General features: G+C 50.3%; 1 protein-coding gene across 2 annotated transcripts in view; it reads right to left on the bottom strand.

Moving 5' to 3' along the window:
- CERS4 (ceramide synthase 4) overlaps positions 1-20152 on the bottom strand; it is a 35336-nt gene extending 15184 nt beyond the window's left edge. The window contains exons 1-2 of one of the 2 annotated variants that reach the window (XM_005208850.4): positions 19985-20152; positions 11916-12034 (exon numbers count right to left, since the gene is read on the bottom strand). The gene's annotated coding sequence lies outside the window, so the exon portion shown is untranslated. 2 annotated transcript variants of the gene reach the window in all.
- Between the last annotated feature and the right edge of the window lie 783 nt (positions 20153-20935).

Raw genomic sequence — 20935 nt, 5'->3', positions numbered from 1 at the left:
TTTCAGTGGACAGTGGATTTGGGGGGCAGGAGTTGGGTGGATTTGGAGGGCCGTGCCTTGGATGTCCCTGAGGCCACGGATTCGGCTGGAGCTCCTCCAGGGTTGGGGCAGGTAATGGATGAAATCCCCCAGGGAGGAAGTGTACATGAGGAATCAGCCCAAAGACCATGGCAGAGGGCGTTCGAGTTCAGGCATCAGTGAAGTGATGAAGAGTAGCCACCACCACTGGACACGCTGGCGTGGGAGGGACACCAAGAGGCCCCAGCCTGACAGATGGTAAAAGTGTCAAAAAAAAAAAAAAAAGGGAACAAAGAGTGTTGCTCACCATCCAGTTACATGAAGGGTTAAATTGCAACCTACAGGCAGTGAGCCCACAGAGGAATTCAGGATAGAAGAAAAACAGGATGAGGCATTCTGTGCTTTGGACAAAAAGGGTCCCTGGATAGTTAAGACTCGTAGCCAGAAGAATTTCAATGACCTCAGATTCTCGCATCTTCCCAAACACAGAAAAGCACGAAAATGATTATCTTATCTATTCTTCATGACAGGCAATCATATTTTCCCAAGGTGTGTGCTGGACTGCATGTATTTCCTACCCCGCAAAATTCATGTATATTCTGGCTCCTCCCCTTCATCTTTGGAGCTGTTTACTCAGAGCTACCAAGTGGCTGTCTCTAGAAGACCCTGAGGTGGCGCGGTGGTAAAGAACCCCCTTGGCAATGCAGGAGACACAAGAGACACAGGTTTGATCCCTGGGTTGGGACGATCCCCTCGAGGAGGCCATGGCAACCTACACCTCTATTCCTGGAAAATCCCTTGGACAGAGGAGCCTGGCGGGCTACAGTCCATGGGGTTGCAAAGAGTCAGACACGACTGAGTGCACATATAAAGACTCTGAATAAAAAGTAAACTCACAGCTCTCCTCTTGTGCAATTTTCCTTAAGACAGGTGTGTGACAGTGGTTAGTTTAGACCCACAAGGTTCAGGAGACCCAGACAGAACAGACAGATGGATAGGAGGATGGAGGGACTTGTGCCCAAGTGGTTGATGTCTTTAAAAAAAGATAAATTAGGAGTCTGTGATTAACATATAACAGATAACACTACTTCCCTGGTGGCTCAGACAGTAAAGAATCCACCTGCAATGCAGGAGACCGGGTTTGATCCCTGAATCAGAAAGATGCCCTGGAGAAGGTAACGGCTACCCATTCCAGCATTCTTGCTGGAGAATCCCATGGGCAGAGGAGCCTAGTGGGCTATAGTCCATGAGGTCGCAAAGAGTCGGACATGACTGAGCAACTAAACACACAAATATGAAATTGGTAAACAAGAGGACCAGTTGTATACCACAAGGAATTGTATTTAATATCTTGTAATAACTAGAATGGAAAAGAATCTAAAGAAGAATATATATATATAAAAGAACTTAAGGAATTCTGAAAAAGTATATATATATAGTTCCTGGGTAGCCCAGCTGGTAAAGAATCCGTCTACAATGCAGGAGACCCCAGTTCGATTCTTGGGTCTGAAAGATTGCCCTGGAGAAGGGATAGGCTACCCACTCCAGTATTCTTGGGCTTCCTTGGTAGCTCAGATGGTAAAGGATCTGCCTGCATGTGGGAGACTGGGTTTGATCCCTGGGTTGGAAGATCCCCTGGAGGAGGGCATGGCAACCCACTCCAGTATTCTTGCCTGGAGAATCCCATGGACAGAGGAGCCTGGAGGGTTATAGTCCATAGAGTCGCAAAGAGTTGGACATGACTGAGCAACTAACCATGAGTGAGTGAAGTCGCTCAGTTGCGTCCGACCCTTTTCGACCCCATGGACTGTAGCCTATCAGGCTCCTCTATCCATGGGATTTTCCAGGCAAGAGTACTGGAGTGGGTTGCCATTTCCTTCTCCACAACTAACCATATATATATATAAACTGAATCACTGTCCTATACACCTGAAACTAACACATAAATTAACAAAACTTCAATTTTTAAAAATGGTTAAAAAAAAACACATAAAAAATTCACTAACAGGAAAATCTGGCCTGATCCCATGCACCCACAGGGGCATGAGTGCACATGCCCTGCCCAGAATTTCTGGCCTCACCCCCACACAACTTCCCAGCAAGAGCTACATTCACGACAGGGTATCTATAGCCTTCTCAAGGGCCCTCACACCTATCTGAACACCCCTCAGTACAGATGTAAGCGGGCTGGGCAGCCTGGAAAGGTCCACAGCCAGCTAGAGCTGGAGCCAGAACTCAGAAGTCCAGGCCCCCAGCCGCATGTTCTTCCCAAGATCTGAGTCCCCTGCACCCATGGTGCTGGCATGTCACGATGAGCTTTGGGGACAAGTGAAAATGCACGCAAGCAGTGGCATCCCATAATCCCAGGCCTCTGCCCATGTCCCCAGCTCAAAGCCCACTTCCACTGCTTGATACATTCCGCTCCTAGCACACACCCCAGCTTTTACGAATGCCGTCCTCTGCCTAGAGTGACCATCTAATATTTTTTGCCCCATGCTGAGTAGTGAGAACACAAAATGGTGACGAAAACTGGTAAGGTCTCAGCCCTCACAGGGCTAACGTACCTCTCCTGTCTGTCTGGCAAACTCCTACACATCCTTCAAAACCCGGTTCAGTTGCCACTTCCTCCTGGAGGCACCTCTCAATTGTTCCCACCTCAGATCCAGTTAAAGCACCCTCTGCCAGCCCTGCCTCATTCACTGTGATGTTGGAAGCTGGCCAGACAGCCCTTCTTTAGAGGGGGGTTGGAGAAGGAAGGGAGCATGACCAACCTCAATGCCTAGTCCTCTCAGCTGAAGCAGGCATAGCCTTGTCTGGTCATCAAGTCAGAAGGGAAAACAGAAATGCACTTTCCAAATCTCAGAGCCTTCCAAAGGGGGCTGCAGACTGCAGAAGACTCAGCCTTGGGCCTCCTCAGTCAGTTCAGTTGCTCAGTCATGTCCAACTCTTCATGACCCCATGGACTGCAGCATGCTAGGCTTCCCTGTTCATTACCAACTCCCAGAGCTTGCTCAAACATGTCCATTGAGTCAGTGATACCATCCGATCATCTCATCCTCTGTCATCCCCTTCTCCTCCTGCCTTCAATCTTTTCCAGCGTCAGAGTCTCTTCCAATGAGTCAGTTCTTCACATCAGGTGGCCAAAGTATTGGAGCTTCAGCTTCAGCATCAGTCCTTCCAATGAATATTCAGGATTGATTTCCTTTAGGATTGACTAGTTTGATCTCCTTGCAGTCCATGGGACTCTCAAGAGTCTGCTTGAATACCACAGTTCAAAAGTACCAATTATTTGGTGCTCAGCTTTCTTTATGGTTCAAGTCTCACATCCACACATGACTACTGGAAAAACCCTTTCTCTAAACTGTGTCTGTCTATTCACTCACCCCCTTCACTCTCTTGATAAAGAAGAGACACTGAACTCTGAGAATTCACCCACCTCCTTTCTTTGTGGTCAAGCAGGCCAGTGAGCCTGCATGTGGAAAACATGGGCAGTGTCTGACATGCAGAAGGGGCTCAGGTATGGCTGTAACTAGGCATCAATGGCCCGCAAGCCTCAAACTTCTTTTCTACTCCCTCCTCTAACAGATGCCTTCCTCCGAAGGGGCAGGCGGGAGCAAGGCTCAGGGTGGTGAGGGATAACTTTCATTTGTTTCTCCTTTGGACTCCAACTCCTCTGCTTGTTCCCTGTGGACCCTCTGCCTCTCTGGGCCTCAAGGTGCCCCATCTGAAAAATGTGTACAGCCAGATCTTCTGCTTTGCTGCACCCTGTACAGGTTCAGGAAGCTGGGTGGCTTGTATGCTCCACGCTGGTCTTGCAACGGATTTGATTCCTCCAATTTACCTGCCATTGACCGCACCACTGTTTCAGTTTCCTCATTTGTAAAATGGGAATAACAATGCCACCCCCACCCCCCAACCCGCCCCACCCCCGCTGCCGCCCGCCATGTGGGGGAGGGGTTGGGAATGATGCCTGGGGTGGAGTGAGCTCTGAGTAAAAATGTAGTTACTGTTAGCAGCTGGGTGGGGGAAGCAGTCTGGGAATGAGGGCATTGATCCCTGCAGGTTCTGAGTGGTTCTCCCAGGGACATCCTCCCATCCATGCTCCTCTCCCGCCTCCCTCTGCAGCCTTTCTTTAAAGCTGTAGCCAATGAATGAGCTCAGGATGGCTGCTGAGGGGTCATCTGGAGAATCACCAAGCGGGCAGCTGGTCAGGCCTAACCAGCCTGTGGTTTTATCCTCATCTCCCCTCCCACCCTCGAGTTCCTCCCCCTCCTCCCCAAGCTGGTCTCCCAGCCTGGACTGCTTCTCAAAGGCACTTTGGCCCCACTCCCAGCCCTGCCTCTGCCACCTGGGAGCCAGACTCTGATAATCCTTCTTAGTGCCTAAAAATATCCCCAGATTGGAGGGGCAAGTAGAAGACAGCGATCAGGGCTTTGTGCTGACACGGGGAGGGGGAGGATGAGCAGAGCACCCCTGAACTCCGCCCCCCACCCCCCTGCCCTGGCAACACCCAGCAGAGCAGAGCTGTGCACACACGTTTTATTTTAAATCTGGCTGGAAGTGCAGGGCTTGTCTGGGCTGTGCAGGGAAGAACAGACACATACACACATACTCACTCACTGCCCCCACAGCCTGGCCTGCTTGGGGTCACCTGACTCCTTCGGCTAGAGGCCCAGGCAGGGAGCACGTGATGGGCTAAGAGGGGGTTATTTGTAGATAACCACAGCCACTCCTGCACCCAGCCCCTGCTCCTCCACTTTGGCCTCTCTGAGCTGGGTCCCTGCGGGGTGCTCACGACCAGAGATGTAGCCAGGCCAGGAGATACCACCTTCAAGGATCCTAAGCGGGGGGGTGTCCCAAGTCCAGGGCTCTGCCTCTCCCCTTCATGCTCTGGCCCTGCTGGTACACCCCCTCCCCCAACTCAATTCACTGCAATGGCTGCTTGGTGGGCTTCCAATTCACCAATCAGATTCCTCCTCCAGGGTCTGCATGTGCTGTGTCCAAAACTCACCAAGCTCACTCCCATCTCAGGACCTTTACATGTGCTATGACCAACTCACCAAGTTCATTCCTGCCTCAGGACCTTTGCACATGCTGTTCTCCCAGGCAACCCCTGTCTATCTCTGTCTCATCATTCACATCTTGCTTCACTGTTACCTCCTTGGAGAATTCTTCTCAGATCACTACCAAAGAAGCCATCATATTATTCCATCTCCTTACCCAATTTTGTTGCTTCAGTCCTGTCATCCCACTTGAACTGTTTTCTTTTTTTTTTTTTTAATGCTTACAATTATTTATTTCTTTACTTACTTTTGGCCGTGCTGAGTCTCTGTTGCAGTGTGCAGGCTTCAGCAGTTGCAGCACATGGGCTTAGTTGCCCCATGGCACATGGGATTTTCCTGGACCAGGTATGGAACCCTGGTCCCTTGCATTGGAAGCATAGAGTCTTGGCCCATGTTCCCTGGAATCCCCAGCCCATTGGCCACCCCTCATCACTACAGCCTGTTTCTCCAGGTTCCCTGGCTGCACCTTCTCAGAATCACCCCTTGGCAATGCAACCCCCTACCACTGCCCCCTCCCCCTAATAAAGTAACCATCAGGGAGGGCTGTGAGGGTTGATCTGCAGATGCCTGAGGGCTGACTGTGGGACATCCATCCACCCTCCTGGAATCTGTTCCCTCCCTCCTACATCTCCTGGAATATCCCAGGTGCTAGAGCCCCCAAGGGCGCCACCCAGTGGCGGCAAAGTCTTTACACAGGTGGTGCCTTTTTCCTTAAGTGCCCTCACCCCTTCACTAGGCACCCCCTTCACTGGGCTCATTTGTACTAGTCTTTAAAACCTGGGTCAGATTAAATTCCCTACTTAAGAGGCCTTCTCTATCCTTCCTACCCTAAGGAAGCAGAGCTCCCTCCCTAGTCCCGCCCACCCCACCAGGGCCTTTCTTCAAAGCTTCTGTTCAGCCCTGGCTGGCCCCAGGGAGCTTAGAGAGCTGAGCCTTCCTACCAGAGAGTGAGGGTCAGACCAGGAAGAGACCTGTGGGGTCCCCAGCATCACCCAGTGTAGGGGTGTGTTGGGAGTTGGTTAGGGTAGTTTCAAGAAGGACGGAGGGAAGAGAGATCAGGTCTCTGGAAGTTTTTGTGGGCAAGTGAGCAGATCCAGCCCCAGAGGCAAGGGGGGTGGGGCAGCAGTATCTGATTGTTACCTGCACAGGACTCAGAGAGGTCAAGCAAACTGATGGGCTTGTAAGGAGAGTGCTTGCTGAGTGTGTGCTCAGTCGTGTCTGACTCTTTGTGACCCCATAGACTGTAGCCCTCCAGGTTCCTCTGTCCATGGGATTTCCCAGGCAAGAATACTGGAGCAGGTTGCTATTTCCTTTTCCAGGGGATCTTCCTGACCCAGGAATCGAACCTGCATCTCCTATGTCTCCTGCTCAGGCAATTAGTTAAAAACAAAACCACACAACTCTGGGACTTCCTTGGAGGTCCAGACTCTGTGCTTCCATTGCAGAGAGCATGGGTTTGATCCCTGGTCGGGGAACTAAGATCCCACATGCTATGTGATGCAGCCAAAATTTTTTTTAAAAAACCAAAAACCTAACTTTATTGAGTGACACACAAAAACTATGCATGTTTAAAGTGTGTGATTCAATGCATTTGACATATGTATGGACTGATGGAACTCATCACCTGGATCAAGATATCCATCACTATAGGCTTCCCAGGTAGCTTAGTGGGAAAAAATCCGCCTGTCAATGCAGAAGCTGTGGGCCCGATCCCTGGGTTGGGAAGATCTCCTGGAGGAGGAAATGGCAACCCACTCTAGTACACTTGCCTGAAAATATTCATAGCCAAAGGAGCCTGGTAGGCTACAGTCCACGAGATAGCAAAGAGCACACACATATCCATCACTCCCCAAATTTTCTTGCTTCCCTTGGAGTTCCTCCCTCTCTCCCTTCCAGTGAGAACTGGAAGCAACCTGGATGTCCAATGCTGGGAATCAGAAATTCCATCAGAAATTCAGGATTCCATACTATGAAATATTACATAAGCATTTAAAAGGAGGAGGAAGACCAACCTGGAGGTCATGATGCTCAGTGAAATAAACCAATCTCAGAAAGACAGATATTATCTGATTCCACTTACAGGGGGTCCTTAGTTAGAGGAGTCAGATTTATAGAGACAGAAAGTAGAACGATGGGTGCCAGGGGCTAGAGTAGCTGGATGGGGAGTTAAGTGTTCAATGAAAACAGTTTCTGTTTGGAAAATGAATAAGTCATGGAGATGGGTTACATGACAATGTGAATCTTGTATAAAATGGTCCAGATGATAATTTTTTTGCGATATGTGGTTTACCACAATTAAAATAATTTTTAATTAAGAAAATTATCAAATTGGGATGAAGAGAGGAGGGAAAGCTATGCTCATGGACTTGGTAGTATCACTGAGTTGAAAAAATGAAAGCAAAATCCAGAGACACTAATGAACTGATATGTAATTCATGTCATGGAAAACCACCAAAAGTTCTGTCCTTGGCATTTATAACAGTGGAGTTAGCTGCATCAGACCAGCCCTCTCGGAGATGATAATGATAAACTCTGGACTAAAGGCTAAAAAACTCTTATACCTTGAAGTTTTGGTGTTCCAACATCCTATATGGTATCCATTAGCCACATGTGCTCATTTAACTTCCAATTAATTAAAATTAAAATCTAAAATTCAGTTCCTCAGTTGTATTACGAACATTTCTACACTTAATAGCCACATGTGGCTTGTGGCTACCATATTGGGTAGTGAAGGTATGGAACATTCCCATCAATGCAGAAAATTCTACTGGGCAGTACAGCTCTAGAGAGTTACCAAAAATAGGCAAAAGTTGGAGGGGAGTCTCTACCTGTTCTAAGGGAATGGTATGGGGTGAGCTTCCCATTTCTCACTGGAAATAGAAACTGGATTGAAAAATGATAAGACAGAATCCAAAGGGACTATAACAGTTCAACAATGGGGCAGAACACACAGGAAAGGAAAAAGCCAAAAAGCAACAACCAAAAATCAGGTTCAAATTCTATCCAAAATTGCTGTGCAAGTCTCTTGCTAACCCTTGAACCATGTGCAGGGCAGACTTCAACCAGCCTGGGTTAAGCTAAAGAAAAGTAAGATATCACCCTCCTCCCACCCCAGGGGAAAGAGACTTTGGAACTTGAGTTCAGACAGTTTAATTGCCTGTGAAAATTTAAAAAAGGGATGTGGGGAAGAATCAATGTTCTTCAGAGGAACACAACAGAATCCAGAGTGTCTACAAGGTATCTTTCATAATGTCCAGAATACAATCCAAAATTACTTGACATGTGAAGAAACAGGAACACATGACCTATGCCCAAGAAAGAAGGAAATTACTGAGGACCAACCTTGAGATGACCCAGATGTTGGAATGAGCAGATAAGGACTTTGAAGTGGCTATTATAAATATATTCAAGGATGTGAAGGAAAAGTACCTCCTAATGAATGAACAACAACAAAAACCTCAGTAGGGAAGCAGAAATTATAAAAAAAAAAAAATGCACCAAATGGAGATTCTAAAACTGAAAAATACAATATTTGAAATAGAAAAATTGACTGTGGACTCAGCCATAAAAAGAATGAAATTTTGCAATTTGCAACAACAGGGATGGACTTGGAGGGTATTATGCTTAATGAAATAAGTCAGACAGAGAAAGACAAATACTGTATGATATCACTTATATGTGAAATCTAAAACATAAAATAAGCGGGTGAATATACCACAAAAGAAACAGATCCACAAACTACAGGTTACTGGTAGGAAGAGAGAAGAGGGAGGGGCAAGAGAAGGGTAGGAAATTAAGAGGTACAAGCTATTATATATAAAATAAATAAGCTACAAGGACATATTGTACAACACAGGGAACATAGTAAATATTTTATGATAACAACAAATGGAATACAACCTTTATAAATTGTGAATCACTATACTGTGATTCATATAATATTGAAACATATAATACTGTACATCAACTATATCTTAAAAAATAGATAAAATACAATATACATTGTACAAGAAGAAAAAGAAAGCATTATGTATCCAGAAAAAAAGCCAAAAAAAGTTTTTTGGTGTTTTTTCCCCTCCCACTGTGGGCTTGATAGCAGATCGGAGATGGTAAAAAAGACAGCTAACTAATTTGGAGACTGATAATAACAAATACTGAACAGAAGAAGAGAAAAGAAAAAACTAAAGATTGAATAAAAATGTGTATCTAGAAATGGACAGCGGTGGCTGGACAATACTGTGAATATACTTAATGCTACCTAGTCATGCAATTAAAAATGGTTAAAATGATAAAATGTTTAGCTTGCATGCATTTTACCACAATTTAAAAAAATATATAGTCTCAGTGACCTTGGGACAACATCAAAAGATCCAACACAGGTGCAATTGCAGTGCTCTAAAGGATATCGTCCACACTCCAGAGAGGTATTCTATCAGGAAGCTGGGGGATGGGGGAAGCTGGTCCACTTATTTTGTGAGTCACTGATTTTTACAAGAGGTGTATTTCAAAGTGACTTAATCTTTTTTTTTTAATTGCACAATTCACCTAACATAAAATGTACCATCCTAAAGGCAGTTACTGTTCTCCTGTCACAGATGAACTGACTTATCTACCCAGGGCCACATAGCTGATAACTGACCAGACTGCATGTGAGCTCAGCCCCATACCACCCGGTGTTCTAGATGGACATGGGCTCACGGAACATCAGCCCCTGCATTCTTGGAAAACAGGACCTGCTGCCTTTATGCCCACACTTCACCCCATCTACTCTGGGCTTTGCCTGGATCCTTAGTGACTACCCCCTGGCCCACGCCAACCCCAGTGGTCAGTTCTGTCTGTGGATTCCTGACCTCCTAGTGGTGTGTGTTCTTGTTGTTAAGTCATGTCCGGCCCTCTGAGACCCCATGGACTGCAGCATGCCAGGCTTATCTGTCCTCCACTATCTCCTGGAGTTTGCTCAAATTCATGTCCATTGAGTCAGTGATGTTATCCACCCATCTCATCCTCTGTCGTCCCTTTCTCCTGCTGCCCTCAATTCTTCCCAGCATCAGGGTCCTTTCCAATGAGTTGGCTCTTTGCATCAGGTGGCCAAAGTATTGGAGCTTCAGCTTCAGTCCTTCCAATGAATATTCTGGACTGATTTCCTTTAGGATTAACTGGTTTGATCTCCTTGCTGTCCAAGGGACTCTCAAGAGTCTTCTCCAGCACCACAATTCAAAAGCATCAATTCCTCCTAGTGGTCTATCTGCCCCTTTTGTCTGTCTCTCCTTCCAAGAACCATGGCATCCTGGCTAATCTAATCCAAGCCGTTTTTCTTCCCCTATGACCCTAAGTGAGGCCAGTCCTGAACCCTCTCACACCAGCTTTTCTCCCTGGGAAATCTCACCCCCACTATCAGTGAGCCTGTGCTTTGGTTTTCCAGATTCCTGCAGTTTCCAGGTTTCTCTCCCAATGTCAAAACGGTTAACCCAACAGCGCCTGGCTATGCCTTGCCCAGATATATCTCACTCAACTCATCCTCCACCGTAAGTGTGCTTCTTGGCCAACATCCCACCATGTACCCAGTCTTTGGGGACAAGAATCTGAGAGTCATCTCAGACCCTTCCTCATCACCCCCGCCCCCCACCACCCCAGACACTCAGCTACTCTCCAGGTCCTGCAATTGCATCTGTCTCTCCCGTAATAATCAAGCGAGTTCTTCTCCGCTCAATTCCCACTACCAAGGACCCGTCTCTGATCTCAATTCTCGTGGTTACCTCCACCTTGATCTCTCTGCCTCTGGTATTACTTTTCTTTTTAAAAATGTTATCAATATTTATTTTTATTTATTTATTTGGTTGCACCAGGTCTTAGTTTCCACATGAGGGATCTAGTTCCCTGACCAGGGATCAAACCCTGATCCCCCTTCATTGAGAGTTCAGAATCTTAGTCACTGGACCACCAGGGAAGTCCCCTGCCTCTGGTTTTCCCCAGGCTGCCTCCCTCCATCCACATTTCCTTCCCTGAAAGAGATAAGCCAGCACTGGAGAGGGTGTGGAGAAAATGGAACCCTTGTACACTGTTGATAGGAATGTAAATTGGTGCAGCCACTATGGAGAATAGTAGGGAGGTTCCTGAAAAAACTAAAAATAGAGCTCCCATATGATCCAGCAATCCCACTTCTGGGCATGTACCCAGAAAATATGAAAACTTTAATTTGAAAAGATACACACACCCCAGTGTTCACAGCAGCACCATTTGCAAACAAGACATGGAAGCAACCTAGAAGTCCATCAGTAGAGGAATGTTTAAAGATGATGTGGTGCATATTAACAATGGAATATTACTCAGCCATAAAGAGAATGAAATAATGCCATTTGCAGTCACATGGAGGGACCTTAGATATCATATTAAATGAAGTCAGTCAAAGACAAATACCATATATCACTTACATGTGGACTCTAAAACAAGGATACAAATGAACTTATTTACAAAACAGAAACAGACTCCCAGACATAGAAAACAAATTTACAGTTCCCAAAGGGGATAAGGGTGAGGGGAGGAATCAATGAGGAGTTTGAGATTAGCAGATTCAAGCTACTATATACAGATAAACGACAAGGACCTACTGGATAGCACAGGGAACTGTATTCAATATCATGTAATAAATTTTAATGGGAAAGGAAAAAAGAGAGCCAGTGTCAGCATCCTAAGCAGACAGTGGGCATAAAACAAACACAATGTAAGTAGGATGACATTTGGTCCTGGCAGGTTCTGAACTCTAGGGAGCCTGCCAGCCCAGGTCTGAGCCCTCCTGGTTTAAGCATTCAAGCGGAAGTTGGCAAATGTTGTCACCTGGGCCTTAAAGACACAGCAGCAGCAACAGGAGCCTTGGGCCTTGATGTTCCCAGAAGCGGGGTGATTCTCCTGTGAATAGTCCTGTCACGGGGGCTGTCCTTGGGACCTCAGATGACCTGTATCAGGCGAAGTGCCCCAGAGATTAAAACATTACAGAAATTAGATGGTGTATGGGCTTCCCTGGTAGTTTGGTAGTTCAGACAGTAAAGAAATCCGCCTGCAATGCGGGAGACCCAGGTTCAATCCCTGGGTTGGGAAGATCCCCTGGAGAAGGACATGGCCAACCCACTCCAGTATTCTGGTCTGGAGAATCCTAAGGACAGAGGACCCTGGCAATGTATTTGAATTGAACCCTTCTCAATTAGTAGATGTTGTTTCTAAAGTATTCAACAACAGGGAACAGAAGCAAGGAGAAGTGAAATGGAATGCTGCTTTTCTGGTAACAGCATTAAAGTGAGTAACCTAAAGGAGGGCTTCCCAGGTAGCTCAGTGGTAAAGAATCCATCTGCCAATGCAGGCAACCCAGGTTCGATCCCTGGGTCAGGAAGATCCCCTGCAGGAGGACATGGATACCCACTCCAGTATTCTTGCCTGGAAAATCCCATGGACAGAAGAGCCTGGAGGGCTACAGTCCACAGGGTCACAAAGAGTTGGACACAACTGAGCACGCATGCATGAACACAGGCCTGCAGCGCTGTCAGGGTCCCAGGGGAACCAAGGGTTGAGACAGAGGCAAACTGTGAGTTCGGAGGAAAAAACCAGCCTGGGCAGATCCACTTTTGCCAGGTGGCCCCAGGCTAGCAGTGCCTTCAGTGATGTAGTCATCACCCCACTGCCTACCTACCCGCCCTCCCAGGTAAGGGTGGGGAGCCAAGCTGGGCTTGTGTGAGAAGGCTCACCCTCTGGGTAGGTGGAGGTTCCAAAGCCAAGGGAAGAGTCCCCAGGGGGAGTCTGTGTATGGGCCCTTTAAGACCCAGGGGTGTTTCTGTAACAAGAGTACTTCCTCTTTCCCCACAGCAGTCCCAGAGTCCCACTCTAAAAGCCTTCCCCCACACTGGAGACTGGGCTGCTGGGGGTGGGAAGTCAATCTTCCCTTTGTGCCTGGGGTTATCACCAAGGTCTATATGATCTGGCTCTGGCCTGGCCCCCGCTACCCCGCCAACCTCCTTCAGCCACGAGACTCCATGCTTCTCAGCCTGGAGTCCATGGCCACGATTCCTGAGGTCTGTTCAAATCTCAGAAACATGGCGTTTGTGCTAAGTTGCTCAGTCGTGTCTGACTCTTTGCAACCCCATGGACTGTAGCCCACCAGGCTCCTCTGTCCATGGGATTTTCCAGGCAAGAATACTGGAGTGGGTTGCCATGTCCTCCTAAAAAGTTCGCCTGCCAATGCAGGAGACACAGGTTCGATCCCTGGTCCAGAAAGATACCACATGCCGCAGAACAATGAAGCCCGTGCACCACAACTACAGAGCCTGTGATTTAGAGCCCCTGAGCCACAGCTACTGAAGCCCGAGGGACCTTGAGCCCACCTTTCCCATCAAAGAGAAGCCACCTCAATAAGAAGGCTGCGCACTGCAAGAAGGGTAGTCTCCGCTCGCTGCAACTAGAGAAAAGCCTGTGCAGCAACGAAGACTCAGCGCAGCCAGAAATGAATAAAATAACAAAAAAGGACTGCTCTGAAGAAAGCTGTGGCTGCAAATGTCCATACAGTGATGGTTTCTCACTATTTTTTGACCTATTTCTCGGTAATGTTTGAGCAAGGTATGCAGATGCCTTGTGTGCTTTTTGGACTTCCCAAGGTCCGAAGGCATGACCTTTTCATTGAGTTTTAAAATTTCAGTCGGTTAATTTCACTCAGAGCCTTGACTGAATAGTGTCACTGGTTGAAACGGGTTGAAACAGGCAAGCATCTGCAGCTATTTGGTTTGTAGACATCATTGCAAGCATCTTCCTGATTTTATCAACTCAAGCACAAAGACTATAGTCCATAGCTGTACCCCTGGAAAAGCTTCTGAAAATCCTTAACCTCGGAGTCAACCTCGGCATACCCAGAACCCACAACTCAGGCTTGCTCTGAGGGCTCTTCGTGTGTGTGCGTGCTAAGTCGCTTCAGTCGTGTCTGACTTTATGTGACCCCATGGACTGTAGCCCACCAAGCTCTCCTGTCCACGGGATTCTCCAGGCAAGAATACTGGAGTGAGTTGCCTGCCCTCGTTCAGGGGAATCTTCCTGACCCAGGGATCGAGCCGGCGTTACTTATGTCTCCTGCATTGGCAGGTGGGTTTTTTCCCACTAGTGCCACCTGGGAAGCCAGGTTCTTAGATCAAATAAATGCATCTTATTCTATAAAACCTCAACACGTGTGTGGAGTCATGTGAATTTGGTTGTGTAGAAAAGGTGACAGTTTCAACATTCAGAGTTACTACTTTGCCAGTGAGAACTACATCAGAGGAAGCAGGTACCAGAGTACAGCCTGATACCTCCTTTAAGAATAGCCTTAAAATCTATAGCCCAGGGACTTCCCTGATAGTCCAGTGGTTAAGACTTTGCCTTCCAACGCAGGGGTTGTGGGTTTCACCCTGGGTCAGGAAACTAAGATCCCACATGCCTCAAGGCCAAAAAAACCAAAATATAAAACAGAAACAATATTGTAATAAATTCAATGAAGATTTTTTAAAATGGTCCACCTCAAAATAAAATAAAACTCTAAAAACAAAAACTGCAGCCCAGAGAAGCCTCTAGGACAAGAGAAAACTTGACACTCAGCAGAAGAGGGGAAACTGGACTTGGACGCCAGAAATTAGCCATTTGGAAGGTAACATACTGATCACATACATCCTAAAGGGTTGTGGCATTTGTCCTGAAGAATGGGTTCCAAAAAATTTTTTTATCCTAAAATGAAAGATTTGAAACCTACAAAGCGGGGGAAAAAAAAAAAAAAATATATATATATAGATACACACACACACACACACACACACACACACACACACACATTACCTTTAAGAGAGACTTGGGCTACCAGAAGTAAAGTAGCCCCCCCTCCTCATTCTTCACACGTTTCTGAAAAATTCTAGGAATACACAGGAAAGTCCTAAGTGTCCCGCCCCAGGGCCTAATTTGCCCCCAACTCCTTCCACTCCCTGGTCAGGCCCCCAGGAAGCTGTGGCTGGTGTCTGGTGCCTGGTGTTTCTGTCATCTCCATTTTGCAGCTGGAGAAACTGAGGCACAGGGGAGGGGACGGGTAGGAAGTGGAGAGTTGGGATTCATTGAAACCTAAGCCTGTCTTCAGGGATTTCCCTGGTGGACCAATGGTTAAAAATTTGCCTTGCAATGCAACAGCAGATCTGTCCAGGCTGGCTTTTTTTCTCCAAAGCTCGCGGTTTGCCTCTGTCTCAACCCTTGGCTCCTCTGGCCCCCTGACAGGTCTGCAGGCCTGTGTTCATGCATGCATACCTGCTTAGTCGTGTCCAACTCTTTGTGACCTCAGGGTTCGATCCCTGGTCAGGGAACTAAGGGCCCACTGGCAGAGGGCAACTAAGCCCACGCACCACAACCACTGAGCGTCTGAAACTGGAGGGGTTGGTGCACACCCGGGTGAATGGTGAGGGTGGGAAAGGTGAACAGGCGCAGCTGACCAGGTTCACAGGGGGTTTGGGGCGGGACGCCAAACCCTTTCTCCTACACCTGGAAAGGGAGTGACTGTGGGCTGGTGGGGGGGCCACCTGCGTGGGTTTTTGCTGCTCATCCTCAAGGTTCAGCAGGCCCCTGCCTGCCATCTCCTGTCACCTCCCTGTGAACATGCTGCCCCAACACCCAGCTCTGGGCTCTGCGTCCTTCTCTTCCTCCCTGGCCCCCTTCTCTGCCTCCATTAGCGCCCTCCCCCTTGTTCCTTCCTTCCACTCCCTCCAGCCTTTCCAGGAAGCCTCCCAGGTCATCAGAGGCCCCAGCATGTGCAGAAGGAAGGGGAGAAGCTTTGTTGTTGTTCAGTCGCTCAGCTGTATCTGACTCTGCGACCCCATGGACTGCAGCATGCCAGGCTTTCCTGTGCCTCACTATCTCCCAGAGTTTGCTCAAACTCATGTCCATCGAGTTGGTGATGCCATCCAAGCATCTCATGCTCTGTCACCCCCTTCTCCTCTTGCCTTCAATCCTTCCCAGCATCAGCATTGCCCACCAGGAAAGGGCTGGCCTTCTCTTCCTTCCTCCTGCCAGCCTCCTCTGCCTTTGGGGCACACTGTCCACTCCACACAGGGAACAACACACCAAAGCAGATTGCACAGCAGTGGGCCCAGCAACCTCACTCCCCCTTGAGCAGGGACCCACCCAGGGTCTGCAGCTGTTGGGTTGAGGGGCCCTAAGGACCCTCAGTCTTTTCATCTGACACTTTCCCCCTAGCTCATGCTGTTCCAGCCACACGGGCCTCTTTGCTAAACCTCTAACATGCCGGGCTGGGTCCTGCCTCAGGATATTTGCACATGCTGGTCGCTCTGCCTGAAATGCCCTTCCTCCAGATGTCCGCCTGGCCGGCTCCTTCTCATCCTTCAGGTTTCTCTTGCCCCCTTCCCAGAACATCTGCTCCACCCATGAGCTGGTGGCTGGGGAGGGGGTGGCAAAGAAGCTTCATTTTGTTCCCTGTTAGGCCCCACTGCTTCCCAGCACGCACACTTCATCAGCACATACTGAATGAATCAATGACAGACGGGGCGGGTGGGAACTGGGGACCAGCACAAGGTAGAAGGGGATCCCCAGGGGCTGGCTGGCAGGGGCTTGACCCCCTCCCCAGACATACTCACGGGGCCCTGAAGCCACATATGATTTGGGAAGCCTAGGAGGATGTGGGGAGAGGGCTGCACTCCTGCTGTTTCAGGGTGGAGACCTGGTGTGACAGAATCATACTGACAAAGGTGTGCATGCATTGCTTCAGTCACATCCAACTCTTTTCGACACTATGGGCCGTAGCCTGCCAGGCTCCTCTGTCCATGGGGATTCCCCAAGCAAGAATACTGGAGTGGGTTGCCATTCCCTTCTCTAGGGGATCTTCCCGACCTAGGGATCAAACCCGCATCTCCTGTGTCTCTTGCTTTGCAGGCGGATTCTTTACTGCTGAGCCACTGGGGAAGTCCAACTTCAAGTCTATCCAGGATCTACTCACTTCTCAGTCAACCACACTTCCACCTGGTCCAGCCTCATCATGGTCCGGACCAATGCAGTCTCTCTCATGCTGATTTTCTGGCTCCATGCCCCCAGCTTCTCCCATTTACCCAAGGTGACTCTCCTCCACATCTCTGTTCACTGGTCTCTCTGCCCGTGAACTCTACTGTTTTAACTAAAAGTTTTTATTTATTTACTTATTTTTGGCTGTGCTGGGTCTCTGTTGCTGTGCACAGGCTTTCTCTAGTTGTGGCACGTGGGCTTCTCATTTGCAGTGGCTCCTCTTGCTGCGGACTTTATGGCATGCAGGCTTCAGTAGTCACAGCTCTAGAGTATGGGCTCCTCTGCTGTGGTACATGGGCCTAGTTGCCCCACAGCACATGGACTCCTCCCTGAAGAGAGATCGAGCCCACATCCCCTGCATTGGCAGGCAGACTCTTAACAACTGGACCTGCAAGGAAGTCCTGCCCATGAACTCTTAACCATCTTTAGTAACCAGGCCAATGGTCACCTCCAACAAGAAGCCTGACTCCTGACCCCTCCCGAGGCTGAGTCAGGTCACTTCTCTGGGCTCCTCCTTCTGCCTCCCCCACCCCCCAAGGCATCCACTCTGCTTTACCAGGTGGTTATTATTACCAGACGGGCATTGCGCTCACCTCTGAGGTGATGACTGCTATTATTCTCAATTTTACAGGTGAAGAAATTGAACCTGAGGCGAAGTCACTAGCCTGGGAGCACTGCATTCAAACTGGCAGGATGAGCTCGGAGGCAGCTTCCAGCAGCCAGAGAGGGGACAGCCTGCAGTGCCCAGATAAGGCAGGAGTGTGCCCCCCAGTGCCTGCCTTCCTGTGGGAGTCCCAGGGGCGGTGGGAGGACTGGCCTGCTCCCCACGGCCAACTACAATCATGACAGCAGTTCCTGTGCCCAGTGAGCACTTCGCACTGGGCCAATCAAACACTTTGCATGCCTGACTCACTTGATCTGTTGACGCCTGTGGGTTCTAGAGGTGGACGCACTTATGAGTTCTTCCCATTTCTCAGAGCAAGAAATGGAGGCTCACTGGGCCCTGAACTCCCACTAGGGCTGCAGCCGAGGCATAAGGCTGCCCCTGGGATTAGCCAAACCCCTTTTTATTTCTTAGCTGAGGCTGCCTTTGATTGGAACATCATTCCCAGATACGGGTACTATGGACCCATTTTATAGATGGGCAAACTGAAGCCCGGAAAACTTTCTCTAGGGCCCCAAGGCCAATGCAATGACCAAGGCTCCCTCCCAGCTGGAAATAGGTGAGCGAGAAGGCCAGGCTAGGAAGGTTCCGACTGCCTCCTCCCTGCAGCCTGGCTGGGGCCTCAGGGACCCAGGTATGCTGAGTGAGGTTCCAGGAACTCCCATCACTGCCAAATTTATTCATAGCAGCTGCTCCTGGAAGGGGCTTCCCATGTGGCTCAGTGGTAAAGAATCCACCTGCCAATGCAGGACACATGGGTTCAATTCCTGGGTCGGGAAGATTCCATGGAGAAGGGAATGGCAACCCACTCCAGTATTATTGCCTGGAAAATTCCATGAACAGAGGAGCCTGGCGAGCTATGGTCCATGGGGTGGCAGAGTCAGACACAACTGAGCACATACACATGCTCCTGGAAGGGGGCTGAGTTGAGGCTGGGAAATCTGGGGGCTTCAAAGACACCTCTGCACTCCAGAATTTCTATTTCAAGTGGCCCCACACGACAGATCCAGGCTGCCCCCTTGCACTCAGTCGCCTTGGACCTGGCCTGGGTTCCCAGTGGTGTCTTCAGGACGTCCCCCCTCGGGTGGCATCTCAGGTTTTTCAAATCAGTCTGAGTCATAACAGCCTCACACCCGCTGACCTGCTTCTCCCTCGGTTTCCCCATCCTTCCACACTCCCAGCTGCCCACACCAGAAATCTCTTCCATGCCCCTTTCTTCTGCCCCTCTTCTGAGCAGGCAGGGAATGCAGGCGAAGTCCCTCTGCCAAAGAAGAACCCCAAACCGCCCACTTTCCATCTCCCCCTTCCTGTCGGGTCCAAACCAACAGTCTCCTCCTCCCATCTCTTTTTTGGGGGCAGAGTAGCTGCTGGGATCTTTTTAAGACACAGCTGGACCCGGTCACTTACTTTGTCCTAAGCCTCCGTGGTCCCCACAGACCTGAGAACGGAATCCACACACTGCTCGTTATCTTCGTGGCCCGAGGCCAAAGTCTTCGCACCTCAGATACCCGGCTCACTGAACTTGAGCCACGCTCGCCTCTTTTCCGCTCTGCAGACACGCCAATTTGGGCCCTGCCTCATAATCTTCTGCTGTTTTCTGGGCCTAAAAACCCCTCGCTGTCTGGTTCTCTCAGGCCCGGCTGACACCTTTTCCGAGAATTCCTCCGTGACCCTAGCCCATCTCCTAGAGGTGTGGTCTTCTCCGCACTGTGCATGGACTGGCATAATCCGTGTCTGTTTACGCGGGTCCTAGCAGTCTACGCGGCCGGGCTACGGGCTCTGAGGTTAGGGCCCCGGCTGCATCCCCAGCAGGTATAGATTCTCTGGTGACCGACCGACAGACCCCCGCATTGCGCTCCTCTCGTTCACACATTCCGGACTCCCCACGACCCCCGCCCCCGCCACGCTAGGGTCGTTCCCACTCCCGCCCGCCCGTTACGCAGCCGCCTCGTCCTCCTGCGCTCGCTGCGTCCCGGCCCTCGGAGGAGCGGGGCTCTCTCAGGGAGGCGGCCGGGGCCTAGGACCAGACGGTAAGCCCCGGGAGGCCGTCCCGGACGAGGTGATGGGGGACAGCGGCTGTGTCTGGGGACCCCCGTGGACGCCATAGCCGTGGAGGCGGGGCCGGAGCTCGCTGCTAGGGTGGCTTTCCGGGCCGCGTTCGGAGCGCTGGGGTCTCACTTACCTGGGGGGCGCAGGCGGCCCGGAGCACCAGGGGCCGGCGGTAGGGTGGGTGGCGGACAGCTAGCCTGGCGCAGATACGGAGGAGGAGACGCGCGCAGCCGGCACCAGGCACCCGGACTCTGCTCCAGGCACCGCCTCTGCGGGGGGCCGGGAAGCAGGCTTTGGGGGCAGCGCTGGGCGGGATCGGGGGCGGGGCCGGGGCGGGGCCGGGCTGAGTCCTTCGAGGCTCGGGGTCCTAGAAGCGCTCGGGCCCCTCTGTGCGACAAGGCCGCTTCCTAGACCCCCGCCCCGCATAAGGGGCCCGGCCTCCAGTCCCAACCCGCCCCGCCCCGCCCTGCGGCGCTGTTTAGCCTGAACCCACCACAGGTTTCTTCGCTGTGCTGTAGCTCTTTCCTTTGAACCTACCCCCATCTGCTGCGCGCTCAGTCCGTCCCCCCTTTCTCTTCCGTTCTCTGCAAGTCCTCTCCAGCACCCTCCGGGGTCCTCTTTGCTGGCCCGGCTCTGATCCATCCGTGTATCTGCCGACACACCATGCGCTCCTGGACCCGCCTGAGTGCACCGCTGGGTGTTGTGCAGAAGGCCCCCCGACTCACCACCTCAGACCTCGGAGGCCACCCCCAGTGCCTCCAAGGTCTGGTGACCTGTCCCAGCTCTCAGGCCGAGCTGGTCCAATTTTTGGTTCATGGGACCGACTGCGGAGTTGGGAAGCCAAGGAACCCCCCTGCGAGCTGGGAGGCCTATAGGGCAGGTGGGTGAGTCTGTGGTTCAGTGGGGTGCAGAGATAGGCGGGGAGGTAGGACAGTGTTGGTGGCAGAAAAACCCCAGGCTCCCTCTTGTAGGGAGGAACACAAGGTGGCCCCCGGCTCACAGGGGCAGGGAGCCAGGGCAAGCCATGAATGCTGGGCAATCCTGCATCGCGCAGAGGTAGTCTGTGAGCACCTGGGCAGCATCT

Source organism: Bos taurus, chromosome 7 (genome assembly GCF_002263795.3).
Source record: "Bos taurus isolate L1 Dominette 01449 registration number 42190680 breed Hereford chromosome 7, ARS-UCD2.0, whole genome shotgun sequence".
Taxonomy (NCBI): Eukaryota; Metazoa; Chordata; class Mammalia; order Artiodactyla; family Bovidae; genus Bos; species Bos taurus.
This window is presented reverse-complemented; position numbering and strand designations above follow the sequence as displayed.